Source organism: Labeo rohita, chromosome 16, assembly GCF_022985175.1.
Source record: "Labeo rohita strain BAU-BD-2019 chromosome 16, IGBB_LRoh.1.0, whole genome shotgun sequence".
Lineage (NCBI taxonomy): Eukaryota > Metazoa > Chordata > Actinopteri > Cypriniformes > Cyprinidae > Labeo > Labeo rohita.
In genome coordinates, this window is record NC_066884.1 from 28,290,882 (window position 1) to 28,313,513 (window position 22,632).

Here is a 22,632-nt window from a genome sequence, read left to right on the forward strand (position 1 = left end):
AATGTGATATTCAGTGAGGAAACAAATGTAGGACTTGAATTTATCCAGTGGGAAATAATTGACTTCACACCAGTTTCTCCATTGGGAAATTACTGGCCTCACACCATGCTTTTAAGGACCCTTAATAATAGAGTTATTATAAAGGCTTACAACTGACTGTTGACTTCTGCACAAAACCAGTCATAAGTAGCATGGGTATATTTGTAGCATGAGCCAAAAATACACTGTATGGGTCAAAATTATCGATTTTTCTTTTATGCCAAAAATCATTAGGATATTAAGTTCCATGTTCCATAAGGATATTTTGTGAATTTCCTACCATAAATATATCAAAATTTAAATTTTGATTAGTAATATGCATTGCTAAGAACTTCATTTGGACAACTTTAAAGGCGATTTTCTCAATATTTAGATTTTTTTTCCAGATTCCAGATTTTCACAGAGTTGTATCTTGGCCAAACATTTTCCTATCCTAACAAATCATACATAAATGGAAAGCTTTGAGGTTTTGTAGTCCAGGGTCACATTTCATTTCATTTATTAATTGAAAAATTATTGGCTTATTCCAGGCTAGAATGAAGCCAGTTTTTGTAAAACAGTGCCTAAATAGCTTTTTGACTATTGGTTAACACTAGCCAGTATAGCCTGCATGGCCTAAATTATTATTATTTTTAAATAACATGCACTAATTAATAAAGTGCAGTAAGACCAGTATGTATTTAGAAAGTAAATAGAGTTCTTTTTGATCTGATTAAAAAAAAAAAGTTTTTGCATTCCCTGGGAATCAAGGACCCAGGACTTTGTACTCTAAAATTTGAGCTGTAGGAAAACACTGTGTAACCTATATGAGCATACTCAAGGTTAGTAATCTGCATGGCCAAACCACGTAGATATAAGGGATTTTTCACACAGCTTTTGCTTTTGACACTCACAGTAAACACTCTCAGTTCTCACCTGAGATCACACACAGCAATACCCTCAAGAAATACCATGTGTGCCATTCTCAAAACAAGTTTGAAAACATTTTTTTCATACATTTGTAATTAAAAAAATGTGTGAAAGTTATTGATTAATCATGTTTTTTTGTGAAAATGTCTGTACACACATTTCTTGTGCACATTAGTAAACGAGACCCACTTCACCTAGGTCGTTTGGTGACAGTTGCAGTTTATCAAATAACTGAATTGTTAAATCAGTGGTCATTCACGCAGAACATTTTTTTTTTTTTGCATTTGCAAGACACTGCAGAATGTAAAAGTAAGTTGTCAAGATACAATATTTAAACAATGATGTGTCGTGTGCAAAACACTCCAAAAGACAAGCAAGTGCATCAGTCAAACATTTCCATCTAGTGCATGTTTACATAGAAGATCCTAAAAAGTAACTCAACGGAATGCAAAATACACTGTCCCTAAATTCTTAAAGGGAATTGAAAATTGCCCCATGATGTACTCATTCTTCCAAATGAATACAATTGGAGTTATGTTAAAACATGTCCTTGCTCTTTCAAGTTTTAGAATGGCAGTGAATGGGTGTTGAGATTTTGAAGTCTAATAAAGTGCATCAATCCGTCATAAAAAGTATTACACACTGCTCCGGGGCGTTAATAAAGGCCTTCTGAAACGAATCGATGTGTTTTCGTAAGAAAAATATCCATTTTTAAAATTGTATAAACCGTAATCTCTAGCTTCTACTGTTGTACGCATGTTCACGAGAAAGTTGCAGCAGATGTTGTAGATGTAGCTTAAGCTCTGGTGAGAAGTTACAAACGCAGAAGCGCAGAGGAGAGAGCAAAACAAAACACAGTCACGAATGAGACGTACAAAATGAGGATTTGTAAAGAAAATATTTGAAAGTTTTCGATATAAGCCAAGAGGAGACTGGTTTTCCTTTGCTGTAAACAAAACTTGGATTGTGCAAGACTATTTCATCCTATGTCATCTGCTGAAACGCCACTCTCTCTTGTACAAGTATACAACAGTTAGCAGAAGCTAGCGATTATGGTTTAGAAAGTTTTAAATATGGATATTTTTCTTACACAAATCCATCGCTTTGCTTCAGAAGATGTTTTTTAATCCCCCGGAGCCGTGTGGAGCACTTTTTATGATGGGTGGATGCACTTTATTGGATTTCTATTTGACTATTGAATCTCAACAGTCATTCACTGCCATTATAAAGCTTGGAAGAGCCAGGACATTTTTAAATATAACTCTGATTGTATTCATTTGAAAGAAGAAAGTCATATACGCCACGGCTTGGGGGTGAGTAAATCATAGAGTCAGTTTAATTTTTGGGTGAACTAGCTCTTTAAGTATTTATTTTCTAGGGTTGATTGACACAATGTGTACTAACCATGCATGGTCAGACTGAGATGAATATGATTGTCTCAATTCTCCATTTGCTCACTTTTGAAACCTAGTGAGCTGCCTCTTTAGGTATTGCAACTGCCCTCCTGACATAAAGGCTGTTCCAAAGATAGGAATCATAATTATGCTGCTTCCAAAGATACTGTAGCTATGAATGTGTCCAAGATGGCAAACGAAGTGAAAGAAATGCCAATTATAGATGTATTTCATTCAATCCTGAAAAGTATTGGTAAAAATAGCTCATGGAGCTGCTGCCTAATCAGTCAGTTGGGAGGTTCCACCTCGGTTAGGATGCTGTCTAGGTAGACAGTAGACCATGAAGCAGCTCTGTAGGTTTTGGAAGAGAACTGTAATCTGTGTGGTGTCCTCTGCCAATTCCCAACTGCCATGACGAGCCATGCAGTGGTCATTCTGACATTTGTTTGCATTGCTGCTCTGCAGGACATCAGGGAACCAATTACAGAGATCTGCTTCTTCTTAATGCCTGTGTTTATGGAAAGGAATCTGTTAGTCAGGAGTCAGAGGAATAAGGTATCCACAGCCGTAGCCCCAATTACAGACAGTATAGAGGATTTCTCGGCTGCCCGGCTAGCACTGTTGCCCCTTTGACTGATCATCATACATCTGTCCAGCATCCACTGCCAGCTTATATCTAATTAGAGACTTGTTAGGGAAAGTTTTCTACTCCTATTAGTGTGCTGCCCTCTCTGTCAGTTCCACAGCCATGCGTTATATTTTCAGCACTCTTCCCTGTTAATGTCTTCTGTGGGAGGTGGTGAAAGATTCAGTGTGATTAAGTGTGAAGGGAAAAAGAACCATTCTGCAGTCTTAAATTTTAATAGAAGCGTTCAGCTTGAGTGGTCTGTTATCCCTCACACTCGGATGCATGACCACAGCTACGTAAGAGAGAGAGGGAGAGAAATAATGAAATTTGAGGAACTGAAGCCTCAGACAGAAACTGATGTTAAATTGTTTTCTAGACGTTCAGTTATCAGGGGAATCTCCCAAAGCTGGCCAAGAACATGTCTGGGTCGTATTTCACCCTGAAAACTAATCTGAAAAAGATATTACAAATTATGTTGTAGTTAGGGAAAATGAAGTCTGATATTACTTTCATGGCAGTATAGCAAGATTTATTAATTAGTATTATTTATATGATCACCAAGTCTGCATTTATTTGATCAAAACATATCTAAAAAGAGCAATGCTCTGAAATATGAACTCTTTTCTATGTTAATATGTTTTAAAAGGTATTTTTCCCCTTTGATGCCAAAGCTTCAGTCTTCAGTGTTACATGATTTTTAAGAAATCATTCTAATATGCTGATTTGATGCTTAAGAACCCTTTCCTATTATTATCACAGTTGAAAATGGTTGTGCTGCTTAATGTAGCGTGGAAACTGTGATAAAATATGTCTTTTGTGCAATTCTTTTATGAACAGAAACTGAAAGAACAACATTTATCTGAAGTAGAGATTATTTTAATGTTTTTCGTTTCATTTTTGATCAATGTAATGCATCCATGCTGAATAAAAGCATCAGTTCGTCATTGTGATCCAAACTTGGATTGAATGGTAGTGTGTGTGTGTGTGTGTGTGTATACGCAGTCAAAAGTTTTTAGTGTTTTTTTAAAGAAGTCTCTTCTGCTCACCAAGCCTGCATTTATTTGATCCAAAGTACTGCAAAAACAGTAAAATTTTGAAATATGTTTTTTATGTAAAATAACTGTTTTCTATTTGAATATATTTTGAAATGTAATTTATTCCTGTGATTTCAAAGCTGAATTTTAAGCACCATTACTCCAGTCGCATGATCCTTCAGAAATAACTCTAATATTCCGATTTGCTGCTCAAAAATAACAAAAAAGTATAATTATTTTTATGTTGAAAACAGCCGAGTAGATTTTTTTTCAAGTTTCTTTGATGAATAGAAAATTCAAAGAAAAGCATTTATTTGAAATAGAAATCTTTTGTAACATTATAAATGTCTTTATCATCACTTTTGACCAATTTAAAGCATCCTTGCTGAATAAAAGTATTAATTTCTATAATTTCGAGAAATGTACTGAGCTGTTTTAAATATTGATGATAATAATAATAATAATAATAATAATGTTTCTTGAACAGCAAATCAGCATATTAGAACGATTTCTGAAGAATCATGTGATACTGAAGACTGAAGTAATGATGCAAAAAAATTTAGCTTTGATCACAGGAATAAATTACATTTCAAAATATATTCAAATACAAAACAGTTCTTTTAAATCGTAAATTTTTTTTAAAAATGTTACATTTTTTGCTGTACTTTGGATGCAGTCTTAGTACATATACAGTATATATGCAGTATGTGTGTGTGTGTATATTTTTATATATATATATATATATATATATATGCAAAACAGTTACAGTAATCACCAATGATGCGTGAAAAGTGTCATTTCTGTGAGACTCATTCAATAAAAGCAGAACGAGATGTTCTATACTTTCTCATTCACATACACAGGTCCTCAGAAAGTTAGATTTGTTCCTCTTTCTTCCTCTGAACTCCTCCATGATCTCAGCAGGACGGAATGCTGTAGGATTGCTGACTTAACAGGATTCGAGTGCCTCATTTGGTTTTTCAATTATATATTAACTGACTAAGAGGAAACAGGTCTGTAACTTTGGAAAAGTGGTGAAGTGGATCTCGAAAGCTTCCTCATTCTAGACCAAATTTAGTGATTAAGCCTAAAAGAAGATGAATTTGGGAAGCTGATTAAGTTGCACTTCATATTGCGCAAGTACCATCCTTCTTTTGTGAGTTCTCATTTCCTTGTAGGAGTCAACTTTTTCTCCCTAGTGTTGCAATAGTTTGACATGAGCTTTCTTTGGGTGAAAAGGCTGGTCATTGTTTTTAACTCTGCTCTGAATTGTCATTGGTTTAGCATTGGTGTTGTAATAATCTGTCATTAGCGATAATGGTACTGAGCGTTTTGTTCTTGTCTATCAGTTCATGGGAGTGAATGGCAAGAATGACGTCTGAGGTCTTTTGAAACACATACTGGTCAAACGCAATTGCTATGCATCATATAACCTTTTAGCTGGCCTTTTACTTAAGAATTTCCTTCTTTTGTTAAAACCAGAAGCGGCATAATGCCAGTCCATTTATGCAGAATTGACATATAATGGCAGGAAATTCAGAGTAAGCATACCGCTGGTCATAAATTTTCTGTCAGTAGTCATTTTCTGCTAAAACTGTTTATTCAGGAGAATAATGTTTTATAACTTCATGATAGACAGCCAACATACAAGTGTGTATATATACACTGACCAAAATTATAAACGCAACACTTTTGTTTTTGCCCCCGTGTTTCATGAGCTGAACTTAAAGATCTGAGACTTTTTCTCTGTACACAAAAGGCCTATTTCTCTCAAATATTGTTCATAAGTCTGTCTAAATCTGTGTTAGTGAGCACTTCTCCTTTGCCGAGATTATCCATCCTCACAGGTGTGGCATATCAAGATGCTGATTAGACAGCATGATTATTGCACAGGTGTGCCTTAGGCTGTCCAACAAAAATACCTTATAAAAAACATTAGTTCACAATCTACACCACTGTTCAAAAATTTGGGGTCAGGAAGATTTATTTATTTATTTATTTGTTTGTTTGTTTGTTTGTTTGTTTATGTTTTTTAAATAATTCTCTTATGTCACCAAGATGCATTTATTTGATCAAACAGATCTGTAATATTGTGAAATATTATTACAATTTAAACTGTTTTCTTTTTGTAATATATTTTAAAATGTATTTTATGAGTGTAATTTGTTTTTATAAACTATGGTGCTTTTTTCAGTATTCTTTGATAACTAGTAATAACAGCATTTATTTGAACCTTTTATAACAATATAATGTCACTTTTGATAAATCTAATGCTGAATAGAAGTATTAATTGTTTAATAATTTAAAATAAGTATGAAATGCTATTTGCCACCATTTATAATGTGATGTATTTCTGGTTGAAACTGGGTAGTTATTGGAAAAAAATGTTGAACGGTACTTGACTTTATCTATAGGGAATTTTTTGGAATGTGAAAAGTGAGCATAACATACCAAAAAAGGGTGGTAGGAAGAGCGGGGGTGAAAAGTAGGAGGTTTTCAGGAAGACCGCTGACAAGAAAAAGCTGGTAAGGAAGGGCAAGTTTTTACATTTTGATGAAAGATTACAAAAACAATTTTTTCCCCTTTAGAAAAACATGCAACAGTGAATTGTTCAAACAGGCCTGTGAGTAACTAGGGTCAATTTTTATTTCATGTTGACTTCAATATATTTGTCCCTGAAGCACAATGTAAAAAAAAGGCTGAAGTTGTATGTTTGTTTGAAACCAAGCCATGCTTTTCTTAAAGGAGAAGTCCACTTCCAGAACAAAAATTTAGAGATAATGTACTCACCCCCTTGTCATCCAAGATGTTCATGTCTTTTTTTCTTCAGTCGTAAAGAAATTATGTTTTTTGAGGAAAACATTTCAACATTTTTCTCCATATAGTGGACTTCTATGGTGCCCCGAGTTTGAACTTCCAAAATGCAGTTTAAATGCGACTTCAAATGATCCCAAATGCAGTTGTAAACGATCCCAGCTGAGGAAGAAGGGTCTTATCTAGCAAAACGGTCATTTTCATAAAAATTATACAATTCAAAATCAAAATCATCCTACATCGCTGCAGAAGTACCGACCCAGTCTATGCAAAGTGAACATGCAAAGAAGATCAAACACCCTTAACAAAAAAAGGTAAAACAGAGATATAGGACGATTTTGAAGTTGAGGGAGAACATGAGATGGGAGTTTTTCAACATACTCTAACTGTCATGAACCGGAAAAAAACAGTGTTCAGGCAAAGTAAGACAAGACAAGCATTTGAGATTAAAAAGTATATACATTTTATTATTTTTATGAAAATAAGTGATCGTTTTGCTAGATAAGACCCTTCTTTCTCGGCTGGGATCATTTACAGCCACATTTGGGATCGTTGGGGCTGCGTTTAAACTACATTTTGGAAGTTCAAACTCAGGGGACCATTGAATTGAATTTTTTTTTTTTTATCTTGATAAGAGCAAAACAGAGGTTATTGTGTTTGGGCCTTCAGACAGCTCTGATTGTGGCTCCTATGTTAAACCTTTTATGAAAGACTTATGTATTATTTTTGATTCTGCACTCAAATTTGATAAACAGATAAAGATTGTAGTCAAGTCCTTTTTTTAATTAAGAGAGAGTGATACTTGCATTTGTTTCATCTCAACATGACTATTGCAATTCTTTTTACATTGGAATAAGTCAGTCTAATATCAGTTGTGACTTCTGACTGGCACCCGGAAATTTGATCATATTTCCCGTATATGATATCCTTTGCACCTGTTGCTGGTCCGTTACAGAATTGATTTAAAAAAAAAATAACCTTTTAGCTCTGATCAGATCTGCACTTCTCATCTCTCTTTCTGACCTTTTGAATCCATATACATCTGTTAGATTTCTGAAGTCATCTGAGCAAAGATTGTTGATGATCCACACTAAAGTTGACGGGTGATAGTTGGGCCCAAACTGTGGAATAGTCTCCCAGTTTTCTGCAGATTTTTTCAATTTGAATCTGAGTTTAAGTCTAAGACCTAGATTTAAATTCAGATTCAGATTGAAATAATCTGATTCTAAGTTAAAAACCTGTCTTTTTACCCAGACTTATAAGATTGAATCACTTATTAGAGTTTTGACATCTTCTCCCTTTATTGCATTGTGGTCTATACAAATTTATATAGCAGTTCTTTCTGGTCCTCAAATCTGATAGGCTGAGAAGAGTGTGATATTCTAGTGATATCGAAACTTCAACTGTCTTACCATTTGTATAACTCCGCTTGCGGTTATTCTCACAGCGAGTGAACCTTTTTTTTAAGGTGAGAATGTCCTTGTTTAGACTTCAAATATGTGGTTTGTTAATAAAGATAACATCTATTTGAAAATGTGGTTCACTGTTTAGCACTCATTAACCCGCCAAGAGCACCTTACCTCAGATTCTGCATTTTACTAGTACCGGTACTTTAAGAATGCATTTTAATAAGAGCCGTATTTCTGCGTGTCTGTGTTAGTGAATGGCGCAGACATGCTGTGTTATTTACTGCACACATATGTGTGCTGCTCGCAGTGTTTTTAGCTTCTGTTGCCTCAATATATGAGTACATGACCACATGAACATAGTCTCTAGAACTGCTCTGAGAGTCACTTGCGGAAAACTATTGTCATATAATGAAGACCCTAAAGGTCTTCACAGCAACCCGTCAAAATAAAAGGTTTAACTTGACAGTCAGAAATATATTAATATACTACTTCATGTAAAGATAGTAGTAGTACTACTACTACTAATAAAAAATGTTATTAAAACAATGTTTAAGGAATATTTACTAGAAAAAATATTTACCAGAAAATTGTAAATACACAACACAGTATTTTTGTTAAAAAAAAGAAGTAAATAGCCTATAATAAATTAATTCTTTATCAAATCTAATTATCCTTTATAAATTCATTAGACATGCTTTTGATAATAAAAATGTAATGAAACGATTAAAATAGAATCCAGAAAATTAATGGAAAATAGAGACTCTCAAACAAGAATTTGAGAAAAATAATAAAACGTATTTCATAGGGCCTTAAAAACGTAATTTTTGTTGAACTTTTAAAAAATTTCTTTGAATCAAGTTTCATGATTTCAATTAATTAGACATGCTTTTAGATAACATTTCTTTTTTAATGTAACCATTAAAATAGAGTCTAGAAAAATTCAAATGGAATTTAGGAAAAAATAAAACAGATTTCATAGGGCCCTCTTTATTTCAGTTGTGTCTTTGTTTTATTGTAGTTGTCCTTTAGTTTGTTACTTGCATCTAGGTGCTTATTATTAATAACAAAGATAACATAACAAAAAATGACTATGTAATGATATAATTTGTTGTTGTGAAATAAAATTACTATATCATGAAATAAGATTTGGCTTTATCCTTTAAGTTAACTTACCGATATATATCAAAGATTTCTACATACCTGTAGGCTTTTTTTTTAAAGGGGGGATGAAATGCTTTGATTTAATAGATAAAATAACTATGGTCTCCATTTGGATCATCTATTATTCCATTACTTTTCCTGTTGTTCTGTGTTTTTTTTTGTAGTATCGATTCAGTAGTAGTATTGTGAAATTTTAGTCACGTATCGTATCGAAGTCAAAATTTTGGTATATTGTGACAGCACTAATGGTTTGTACAGCACAGTGGTCAACTACTGTTCTTTTTATTGTGCTTTATAAACATTGATAGGAATAACAGTGTTATAAATAAACAGCGTTACTAACGGTATTAGTTTATTCAGTAACGCGTAACTTAATCAAACAAATTACTATAAAATGCGGCGTTACTATAACTGAGCTCACTAAAGTAGGCTCTCAGCCATAGGACCTGCAAAGCTGTGCATTATGTTGCGTTGTGTTCTTTTTCTGAGGTAAATTCTGTCTTATTCCTCTTAGCGCATCTTCTTCCAGAAACAAAAAGTAGCTGAAATGAACTTGATGAATGTTCATGTTTGTTTACAGAGGTGATGTGGGTGTTTACCAACATGTCCATGCGTCTCACGTGTATATTTGAAATTTGAAAAGCTGAAATTTCTAGAACAAAAATGTACAGATAATGTACTCACCCCCTTGTCATCCAAGATGTTCATGTCTTTCTTTCTTCAGCCGTAAAAAGAAATTATGTTTTTTGAGGGAAACATTTTAGGATTTTTCTCCATATAATGGATTGTTATCGTGCCCCGATTTTGAGCTTTTGAACCAAAATGCAGTTTATATGCGGCTTCAAACGATCACAAATGTGGTTGTAAACAATCCCAGCCGAGGAAGAAGGGTCTTATCTAGCGAAACGATCAGTTATTTTCATAAAAATAATACAGTTTATATCCTTTTTAATGTCAAATGCTCATCTTGTCTCGCTCTGCCTGAACACTGTTTTTTTCCGGTTCATGACAGTTGTTGAAAAACTCCCATCTCATGTTCTCCCTCAACTTCAAAATCATCTTATATAGTTGTTTTACCTTTTTTGTTAAGGGTGTTTGATCTTCTTTGCATGTTCACTTTGCAAAGACTGGGTTGGTGCTTCTGCAATGATGTAGGATGATTTTGAAATTATTTTTGAAGTTTTTTTTTTAAAATAGTTACTTTCCCTGGTAATTAGTTACTCAGGTACTATTTGTGAGAAGTAACTAGTAACTAATCACTTATTTAAAATAACATGCCCAGCACTGTTTATAAATAACATTAGATTTGATTTAATCTAATCTCAAGATTTTACAAATTACACATTGTGTCTTTTAAATATAGAAAAGTTTATTTATACTTATTTATAGCCTTATTTACTTATTTATAGCCTTACACTCTGTTTATGGTGAATGTTAGTTTGTGTAGGTGGTTTTAGCTTCCTGTCTGTCACTGACCTGGTGTGTTTTCACTCAGCCTGTTGAGTTTTGATTTCCACCATCTGCAGAAGTGGAGACCTCTGATGACGTTGATTAGGGCCCCTGAGTGTGCGTATGTGTGTGTTTGACAGAGAGAGAGGGCTGAGGGCTGCAAGTGACGGTTTTTGTGTTTGTGTGTGCGCGTGGGTTGCTGTGATTGAAGGCAGCCATAACGATAGCGTGACAGGTTGTGTGTCCACATGTCTGCCTAATGCCTGACTGCAGGGGAAACATTTTTACTTGGTATTAAAAAAAGCTCTCCCACACACATTGTGTTGCTGCCCACACCATGAGCAGCTTATACACACTGATTTCTCATTTTAAAAATTAATCGCTAAAAGAGAAACATCTGACATTATACACACATCACATTGTGCCCTTTAACAAGACACTTAGGGGATAAGTGTGTTGTAAGTCATATTGGACAAGATGTAATTGACAACTCACCAAGAATGAATGAGTTCCCCTCTAAAGAGCTTCCCTAGTTATTGGTTAACAGCATTTGGGATTCATGGAAGGCATGTAGTGTTCATTTAAATGAATAAAAAGGTGCCAGATACTCTGGCCTGTATATAAGATCACTTTTTAAATCAATAAACAAACCGTTAACCCTAAAATTCACACTTTGGCACATGAGTCAAAGACACATCGCTCTTTTTTTTTTTTTTGTCCACATCTATTAATTATTTTAAAAACATATTTAAAAATGCTGTTCGTACACACAATAACTTGACTATACATTTTCTATGATGTGAATGTTTTAAATTAAACATTTTTTAAGTATTTATAAAAGTATTTTTTTAAGTATTTACATTTTTTATATGTTGCAACTAATGCAGAAAAACAACAACAACAGGAAATTATAGACTCCTGCTGTTTCTCATGACTATGTGTAAAGGTCAGTAACACTCTTAAAATGTCAGAACATTTGACTTTTTATGACAAGACTAGGTTAGTTCAGGATGTAAAATGCCATGTGGTGCAATTAATTATTAATGTAGGTGCCAGTAAAAATATTTAATAACTCTTTGAAAATAAGTATTAACATGTAGACTCACTTGATTTTATATTTTCAGAAAAATATACAGTTGAGGTCAAAAACTTTGCAGAATCTGCAAAATGTTAATTATTTTACTAAAATATGAGGGAGTGTAGCAGGTGTGTGTTTTTAGAACGTATTTTGTGATTCCACTTGTCATGACCATATATGGGTTTTTCCCAGTCTGCATGTGATTTCACAGCGTGTCGTGCATTGCTGCCACGCGCTGCTTATTTGCTGCAAGACTCCTCAATTTCTCTGTTTTGTGTTATTCAGATGCAATAAATGAGGACTTGATGGCAAGAAATTCGGTGTATTCAGTTTAATATACAACACAACGCAGATAACACACCGCTACAGGAGCACACAAAATGCATGTCATCTTTTATTTAATACTGACCTGAATGAGATATTTCACATAAAATATGTTTTATATATAGTCCACAAGAAAAAAATTATGAATTTATGAAAATGACCCTGTTCAAATGTTTTCATACACTTGATTCTTAATGCTGTGTTGTTACCTGAATGATCCACAGCTGTGTGTGTCTGTGTGTGTGTGTTTTTTTTTTTTTTGATAGTTATGAGTGCACTGTTTGTCCTGAACAGCTACACTGCCTGCTGTTCTTCAGAAAAATCCTTCAGGTCGAGGTTTTTCAGCATTTTTGGGTATTTGAACCCTTTCCAACAATGACTATATGATTTTGAGATCCATCTTTTCACACTGAGGACAACTGAGGGACTCATATGCAACTATTACAGAAGGTTCAAACAGTCACTGATGCTTCAGACGGAAACATGATGCATTAAGAACCGTGGGGTGAAAACTTTTTAAATTTAAATATCAGGGTAAATTTATTTTGGGAAACATGTCAGTATCTTCTGTAGCTTCTGAAGGGCAGTACTAAATGAAAAAAAAAAAAGAAAAAAAGAAAAAAGATATTTAGGCAAAATAAAAAAAATGTGCACATCTTTGTTCTGTTCAAAAGTTTACACCCCTGGCTCTAAAGGCATTGTTTTTTTGTTTTTTTTTCTTCTGGAGCATCAGTGAGCATTTGAACCTTTTGTAATAGTTGCATTTGAGTCCCTCATTTGTCCTCAGCATGAGAGATGGATCTCAAAATCATACAGTCATTGTTGAAAAGGGTTTAGATACACAAAAATGCTAAAAAGGGTCATTTTCATAAATTCAACTATTATTTTCTCTTGTGGACTATATGTAAATGTCTTTTATGTAAAAAATCTTATTCAGGTCACTACTAAATGAAAAAACAATGATTCCTCTTTAAGGACATTTAAAATGTAAAAAATTGCTCAAAACCATATTGTCACGTTTTGTGCGAGGAAGGGGCGAACGAAGACGAAGGTTAAAAATAAAGTCTTTATTATAATCCACAGGTAGTTCCGAAACAGGTAAATCCACAGGCAGGGTAGCATACACATACATGTTGACGTTGACGAGACCGGACGACAAACACAGAACTGAATACAACTTATAAAAGACAGGCGATAACGATGAACTAAATTAAGACACAGGTGATACAAGATTAACTCATAATGACTGAACGAGGACAGGAAACAGGAACGACCAAATATGGGCACAAGAGGGAGAAACCAACATAAACAGTCCACAGGGGTATGACACATATAAAACAAACATAAATACAAATAGTAAATTTTTGAAGCACTTACAAAAGAACATAGTTTGTGCCACAAACAAGAATTATACCTTAAAGGTGACATCTGATGCCCATTTCCCACAAGTTGGTATTATTCTTTAGGGTCTTCATGAAATGTCTGCAACATACTTTAGTTAAATTTCCTCAGTAGTCATGTAAAACAACAACTTTTACCTTGTCAAGAACAGCTCTGTTCACAGCGACCTGTTTCAATGCAATGCTAATAAGCTACTGCTCACCCCGCCCCTTGTGTATTTGGTGGCACAATTGACCATATGCACAGAGCGTTTTTCAGAACTCCTGCATTCAGATAAGCCAGCTCCTAAATTTCCTGTGAAGCTCATTTTATATGTGCTTTATATAGATGGAGACTCTTGACACTCCTGCCTCATTCTTATCAGAAACTGAGAAAAATAATAATTGCAACATCCTAAATAATGATAGCGGCATGAACGTTCAGTTTCATATTATATAACAACATATAATTTAAACGCCAAGCCTGGTAATCCCAGGAGAGTACCTAGACACGCAGTTGTACATTTAAATGCTGACAGCCGAGCACTATCATAACTGATTAGGCTAATGTTAGCTAGCTTGCAATCACCTGGGATCACTTCAAAGATTCACTTTTCATTCATAAAGATGACATGGAAAAAATGTCTTTCCACAGAAAACGACTTTATAAGATGAAAATTACATGAAATCACTTATTGGCTGCAGCTGCCATTTGAACCCTCTATTTTTTTCGTGTTGCTTTTTGATTTATTATAAAATTACTAGTATAACAAATTTTAGTACTTTCACTGCACTGAAGTATATAGGATAGCAAGTGCAGAAAGTCATTAAAATAAATAAATAAATAAATAAATAAGCTCAGACACAAACAGCCTGTAAGGGTGAATTATTTAAATACTTATAGAAAGTTCAGTATAAATTAAATAAGTTAAATATTAACGGTATACACATTAAATAATGCATTCAATATGAATTTGAAATATTTTAGATTTAATTTAATAACGGCATCTTTTAAGTGTTATCTTGAACTGTAAAAGCTAATAAATAGCCTATATTCAACCAGCACAAACTTGCTACTGCTGTAGTTTTGTTACTTTGAATTTAGTCTGAAAAAAAAAATGGCGGGAAGCATACAACTGGCTGACGGCGAAATATGCTAATACGGGACAGTCTGTCAACGTTTGGGGCATTAAAAAAAAGGAGTGAATGGATTTTTATCATTGTAGGGTGTTTGTTTCCATACACTGCTAATGACATTTATATGTAAACATGACGTAAGTGAATTTTGCATCCGATGTCCCCTTTAAATTTTGTGGCTATTTATGCTATTGTGTGTGTTTGCATGTGCGTGCGTGACCTTTCACCTCCCACACAATAAAACATTTTTTAAAAATCCTGTTGACTCAGACATTAAACAGTACATCTGGGTGAAGTAAGCTTGGGTCAGTAAGCAACACCCTAACAAATCCATTAACCACCACACAGCAATGCCCTGACAACCACCCACAACTCTCCAGCGTCACTGTGCCAAGTTTTACATGGAAAAGCGCTGCTCACAGTTTTTTTGAAACACTTTAAAAGTCAATTTCCTCACACAGTGCAGCACTTTTACAAAACAAGTGTCTTTTTCTTTTTGTGTAAATTGTGGTAGATGGAATATTGGTGATTCTGTTCACCTGTCTCTAAGCCACCGTTGCTGTCAGTGAATTGTACATTCTAAATGACAACACACTTGCAATGTCTTGCCAAAAAGTGACAGTCACATAGTTATGAATCACTGTGCCGGTGTCACGAGTGTCCTGCAACCATGTTGTTGTGTTGTTGTGTAGGATGTTTCCTGGGGTTACGCCGTGTCACTGCCCATTCTGTTTTAATTAGCGTCGATGCATTACACAGCATTCCTTTGTGCTGTATTACACTGCACTGTGTCACAATGTTGTCCTCTGCTGTGTTGTGCTGGACTGGGTGTAGCTGGTCCTGTCTGCAGTAATTGCACATCCAGTGTCATCCTCCCCCACAGTGGCAAAGTTGGAACAGGCCTGAGAAAAGCTAGTTCATTAAATGTGTCCATGGTTTGGCTGCCTGAAGCATGAGAACATGTACTTTTACATCATGATCTAGCAAGATGAGGGGTTTTTGGTAAAATGAGATTCATTTTCAAACACAGGGGAGATGGGAAATTCTGGGAGTCTTCTTCACGATATTTAATAATTAGTTCAGTTGCAGAATTAAAATTTCTTTACTGGTTGAAGGTCCAGATTGCAGTTTCAGTGTAGCTTCAAAGGACAAAAATACTTCTTTTAACTGTTATATGAAATATATGCAGGAGCATCATGCACTCATTATTTATGATATAGGCTAACTGATATAGGCTTAAGTTTTATTTATTTATTTTTGTCCTTTTTATTCAAAATATTATTATTTGCCAGAGAATTCAGTCAGCAAGATATAGTGAACAAAACAGTGGTGTTTTTGTTTCTTTGATGGCTAACCTCTGTTTGGTCATTGCATTCAAAAGCTCACCAGAATCGTGTGTGATTATTTATAATAGCAGCTGAATTGATGTGCCGCACGCACTGAACATTCTAAAAACGCCAGCGTAATTGTATCAAATATAAAAATATTATTTGGCTATTTTTTTGTCATGTTTTCCAAAACGTTAACTCTACTGTGTGAAAACCAAACAAATTGTGTTCCAAATTTGTGGTTGATATAAAAAAATTAACTTGGGTTAATTAACTTGGGTGCAGTACCACATGTTTCCACTAGATGAAATTTGTTTCCAAAGTGATTTTTTTTTTTTTTCAGGACAGTTGAACCTTTTTGAATCATGTTCATGATTTTTAAAATGTATTTATTTATTTATTTATTAATGTGCCAAAACCAAGTTCTGTACCATTCCAATGAAATAAAAAATTCTAAAAAACCAAAACATAATTTGACAGCTCAAGAGGGTTAACAGTACTATGAAATGTTAAAAATGATTGTAAATGTCACAAAAGTGAAATGAACATACAAAGTAAAATATCAAATTACTGATATTGATACATTAAAACATTTCTAATAACAGCTAGTAAGATTGTGCACTGGAAAGCACTTTCTCGATTATGACAAGCTGAAATCTGATTGGCTGACTTTACGTAAATTCCAAAGACAGTTAAATAATCAATTAAATAATATCAGGCAGAGATTCTCAGTTTTTCAGATATTTTCTGCACAACCATTGATACATAAGAGATTGTCACACAATTATATATTAAAATACAAATATTTTTGACACTGGTCAATTGCAGTACAATCAATTTCAAATACATGTACAGTTGAAGTCAAAAGTTTACATACACCTTGCAGAATCTGCAAGATCCACAGCTGTTTTTTGTTTTGATTAGTGTTATTTGTTCATGAGTCTCTTGTTTGTCCTGAACAGTTAAACTGCCTGCTGTTTGTCAGAAAAATCCTTCAGGTCCCACAAATTCTTTGCAATGGCTGTATGAGATCCATCTTTTTACACTGAGGACAACTGAGGGACTCATATGCAACTATTACAGAAGGTTCAAACGCTCACTGATGCTTCAGAAGGAAACACAATGCATTAAGAACTGGGGGGTAAAAACTTCTGAATTTGAAGTTCAGGGTAAATTTAACTTATTTTGTCTTCTGGGAAACATGTAAGTATCTTCTGTAGCTTCTGAAGGTCAGTACTAAATGAAAAATATGATATTTAGGCAAAATAAGAAAAATGTACACATCCTCATTCCATTCAAAAGTTTTCACCCCCTGGCTTGTAATGCATTGTGTTTCCTTCTGGATTATCAGTGAGCTTTTGAACCTTCTGTAATAGTTGGATATGAGTCCCTCAGTGTGATAAGGTGGATCTCAAAATCATACAGTCATTGTTGTAAAGGGTTCAAATACACAAAAATGCTGAAAAACCAAAAAATCTGTGGAACCTGAAGGATTTTTTCTGAAGAACAGCAGGCAGTTTAACTGTTCAGGACAAACAAGGGACCCATGAACAATATCACTAAACAAAAAAACTGCTTTGGATCATTCAGTTAACACAGTATTAAGAATCAAACATATGTAAATGCATACGTTCAACTTTTATTTTCTCTTGTGTCCTATATGTACACATCTTATATGTGATATATCTTATTCAGGTCAGTACTAAATAAAAAATAACACGCATTTTGTATGATCCCTCTTATTTTGGTAAAATAATTAACATTTTGCAGATTCTGCAAGGTGTATGTAAACTTTTGACTGTAGCTTTAAACATCACATTAAAAAACAACAACAACTATGGTTTGGTTGTTTTATGTGTAGGTGAAACAATCTCTTCCTGTCTGAGCTTGCTCACTAAATGAGCTGCAGTGTAAAACTGACCTTATGCCACTAGCCAAAGGGTCTCTTTTCTCACGTTAATACCTCATGTGAGACTACCTAGCTTATATAACTGCTGTCGCTAAACTAAAAGAAAAGCAAGCAGTAGGGCAGAAGATATGAATTGTCTTGAAGAGACAGGTCTAATGGAGTTGACAGCCATGATGTCAAAAAGCCTAATTGAATTCCCCACTTTGCGAATGTCAGTTGCATTCAGTCGCATTCAGAATTGGAACGCATTCAACCCCACCGGAGCAAAGTAGACGAGACCACCAGTGAAGACATCATAACACAGACTGTGTTTGTTCTACTTTCACTCTCCTATTAATCCCAGCAATGCCCATATGAGTCTCTTTTCTCTGTTTTTTATTTTTTTTCCTTTCTTTTGATTCCTTCCTCCCACTGCTTTTGATCTCTTTGTAATACAACAGATGGTGTCTGTGGTTATGGCTTTTATATTTCCCCAGAAATAACCTTGAAAAGTATCCTCATCATCCTCATCATCATCAGCCTCAACGTCATCTGTAGTCTGAGAAGAAAAACACAGTTGTCTGAATAAACATCTGAGCTCTGCTTCTAAAAGCAGGCCTACCCCACTGAATTTCATAAAGAGCTTTGAAATGCAACTTTAAATACGATTCTTTTAAAGTGAGGGCAAGGTTCATTATGAAACATGAAATCTATTACTTAAATCAGTCCAATTAATTCCATTCTTACTTTAAGAAAGGACCGGAGCTGCATTTCAAAACCCATTCCATTGGCATGGAGATTAGATGTAGTGAAAAGAATAAAAGTCAATGCTTAAAGCGATAGTTGCAGAACCTTTTTTAAACTATGAATCACATTTATTATCTCCAATGAATGTTTAGCATCTGTTCATTATCGCCCTCGCCAGCTTTTTTATGGAAATGAATTTTATATTAAATGATAAATTGCACCGTGACTTGTATATGTGGTTTAGTATGCAGTTAAAGCTGCTCGAGAAAAATTAACTGCCAAATAAATATAAATATGGAAGCAGTGAGGGATATAATTGCGTGTGGGAAGAATGTAAGTTAGGAATTGGAAGTTTATATATAGGCCATTTATAAGGGTGTGCTGTTGGCCAGATTGTCAGTGTGTTGAAATGTCAGCTTGTTAAAGGGATAGTTCACCCCGAAAATGAAAATTCATATCCATTATTCATTATTTACTCACCCTCATATTGTGTCTTTGTCTTCCGTGGAACACAATAGAGGATATTATGAAGAATTGTTTTGGACCCCACTGACTTCCATTGTTTAAATGCGGCTTCAAACGATCCCAAATGCGGTTGTAAACTATCCCAGCCGAGGAAGAATGGTCTTATCTAGCGAAACGATCGGTTATTTTCATTAAAAAATACAATTTAAATACTTTCTCAAACGCTCGTCTTGCCTCTCTCTCCATAAACTCTGTGTATTCTGACTCAAGACAGTTAGGGTATGTCGAAAAACTCAGATCTATTTTCTCCCTCAACTTAAAAAATCATTTCAAAATCGTCCTACATCGCTGCAGAAGTTCCGACCCAGTCTTTGCAAAGTAAACATGCAATGAAGATCAAACGCCTTTAACAAAAAAAAAGGTAAAACAGCAATTTAGGATGATTTCGAAATTGAGGGAGAACATGAGATGGGAGTTTTTCGACATACCCTAACAAAAACAGTCCAAGCAGAGTAAGACACGACGAGCGTTTGGCATTAAAAAGTATATAAATTGTATTTTTTTAAATGAAAATAACCGATCGTTTCGCTAGACAAGACCCTTCTTCCTTGCCTGAGATCATTTACAACCGCATTTAGGATCATTTAAAGCCTCATTTAAACTGCATATTGGAAGTTCAAAATCGGGGCTCCATATCAGCCCATTATATGAAGAAAAACGCTGAAATGTTTTCCTCAAAAAACATAATTTCTTTACGACTGAAGAAAGAAAGACATGAACCCTAATCTTGGATGACAAGGGGGTGAGTAAATTTGTAAATTGTTGTTCTGGAAGTGGACTTCTCTTTTAACCGTTGGATTGTTTCTGCAGTACAGTTATTTCATCAGAAAGGCAATTTTTTGTGTATTTTAACATCTATTATTGACAAATAAATAATGCATTGTCATAAAAAAACAATCAAATGTCCTAGATGCGGTATCATATTGTTTCCCTGAAACAGCAGAGAGTTGGCCATCAGCAACTTTAAAAAGCTGGCCTAAACTAATGCCTGCAATGCACAGTGGATGGCATCTTGTGGGGTTTACCCTGTCATAACCATTCATTTCTCCTGCTCCAGGGGCCAGGCTTCTGCCTTATAAATAATGCATTGAGCTGTGATAAAACCTTGTGGCACCCAGAATAGCTGCTTTATACCAGCAAGCAAAGGACAGGGAACTGGAATAACACACCACATGTACTGTACACTGTGTTCATGGGCATCTTAACCTTGATTGTTTCCTGTTATTTAACAGCATGAGATCATAAAAGCAGTTTTGGATACAGCTTTCTAATGAATGACAGGGAATGTTAAGGCTGTAATTCAGATTATCATAATAAATCACCAAAAAATGTAGATGATATCCAGGTCATAGTAATAAGGATGACAGTTTCAGGCCAGTGTTGTCACTAAATAGTTGCTAGCGTACACAACAGTTCAGAAGTTTGGTATTTTTGTATGCTTTTAAAAACAGTCTTGTATTTTCAACAAGACTGGAAGAAAAATGCAATATTGTGAAATATTATTAAGATAAGAAATCCACATTACCAGTCAAAAGTTTTTGAACCTTAAGATTTGTAATGTTTTCTAACCAAGCCTGCATTTATTTGATCCAAAGTATAGCAAAAACAGTAAAATTCTGAAATATTTGTACTATTTAAAATATTTGTTGAATATATTTTAAAAAATATTTCTGTGTTCAAAGCTACATTTTCAGCATCATTACTCCAGTCTTCAGTGTCACATGATTTTTCAGAATTTTTTTTTTTTTTTTTCAAAACTTTTTTTATTATTATTATCAATATTTAAAACAGCTTTTTTTCAGGATTCTTTGATGAATAGAAAGATCCAAAGATCAGCATTTATCTGAAATAAAAAGCTTTTGTAACATTATACACTATAGCATTCAATAGCTTGGAGACTCTATAATTTATATATTTATTTTTAGGTAAGAAATTATAGAAATTAATACTTTTATTTAGCAAGTATGCTTTAAATTGATCTAAATTTATTTTTTACATTATAAAAAGACATTTATAATGTTAGAATTTCTGTTTTAGATAAATGCTGTTTTTCTGAACCTTCTATTCATCAAAGAAACCTAAAAAATCCACTCAGCTGTTTTCAACATAATAATAATAAAAAATGTTTTTTTGAGCAGCAAATCAGAATATTAGAATAATTTCTGAAGGATCATGTGACTGGAGTAATGATGCTAAAAATTCAGCTTTAAAATCACAGGAATAAATTACATATTCAAATAGAAAACAATTGTTTTAAATAGTAAAAACATAAAAAAGTACTGTTGTTGCTGTACTTTGGATCAAGTAAATGCAGGCTTGGTGAGCAAAAGAAAAATTTTACTGTCCAAAAAATTTTTAAATGATTAACAATTAACAAACAAATAAATAAATGATGGCGCATTTAAAATGATAAAACATGAACTACTGAACTACTGTCAGTGGGGGAAAAAAAACAAACAGAAAAACCCCCTGATTACTAATTCCTTGATATTGTTACATACTGATATCTAGGTTTCTGGGTAATCATAGTTTGGTCAGTTTACTGTTTGCAGACTCATTTGAGTGAAAAGTTATAAAAAAAAGAATGGCATGAAAGTAATAGTGTGAAAAGTATGTAAGTGTTTTTATGTTCCCACAAATTTAACTGCCTTTTATACTGAAAATAGCCATTACGGAATGCGTTGTAAAATCAGTCAAGCGTTTACTGATACACAAAATGTGCTCTCGTCATTTCCCAAACATTTCCCGTCTCTGTAATAGACCCTGTCTATTCAGGCAAAGGTCACCGTGCGTCCAAACTGTATTTCCACAAACCTCAAATCTGTATGTTTCTCTCTAATAACGGTTAGTTTCTCATTTCCAGAAAATTCTTATATGAAGCAATGAGTAGAAACAATTGCAGTTCCCTTCTCTTTATTTGGGTTTGGCTTGTTGTTTTTGTCTCCTAATTCACTCTGTCCATCATCCCACTCCCCTCTTTCCGTTTTGGGCCCATCAACTGATCTTTTAGTCTCAGAATGAGGTTGAGTTGTTTATATTCTCTGATAACACCAGAGTGGATTTAACCACCTCAGGGTCGGCTGTTTGTTGTTTCTGGCCTGTGATGTATGCGGGGGATTCCACAGGGGAAACCGGAGTTTATACTGCTCTCCACACTCCATCAGTATGTGGATGACAGGAGGCCACAACGTTCATGACTCTTGGGGTTCAAAGAGGGTGATGTTGGCTTTTAAACTGGGCTCATATTTAATGGGAGGGAACACTGTCATTACTGATTGGTTTACTGCACCCTTGCACGGTTGAACTCAATTTTTTATGAAGTTTGACAAAGGGTTTCCTCTTTAGAATGGGTATTGTGGTAATAATTATTCAAAAATCAGTGTTTCTGT

The 22,632-nt window shown here is 34.3% G+C and overlaps 1 protein-coding gene across 3 annotated transcripts in view; it reads left to right on the forward strand.

The window, feature by feature from the left end:
* Positions 1-22,632, forward strand: part of LOC127178518 (carboxypeptidase Q) — an 85,069-nt gene that overhangs the window by 2,959 nt on the left and 59,478 nt on the right. The window lies entirely within an intron of this gene.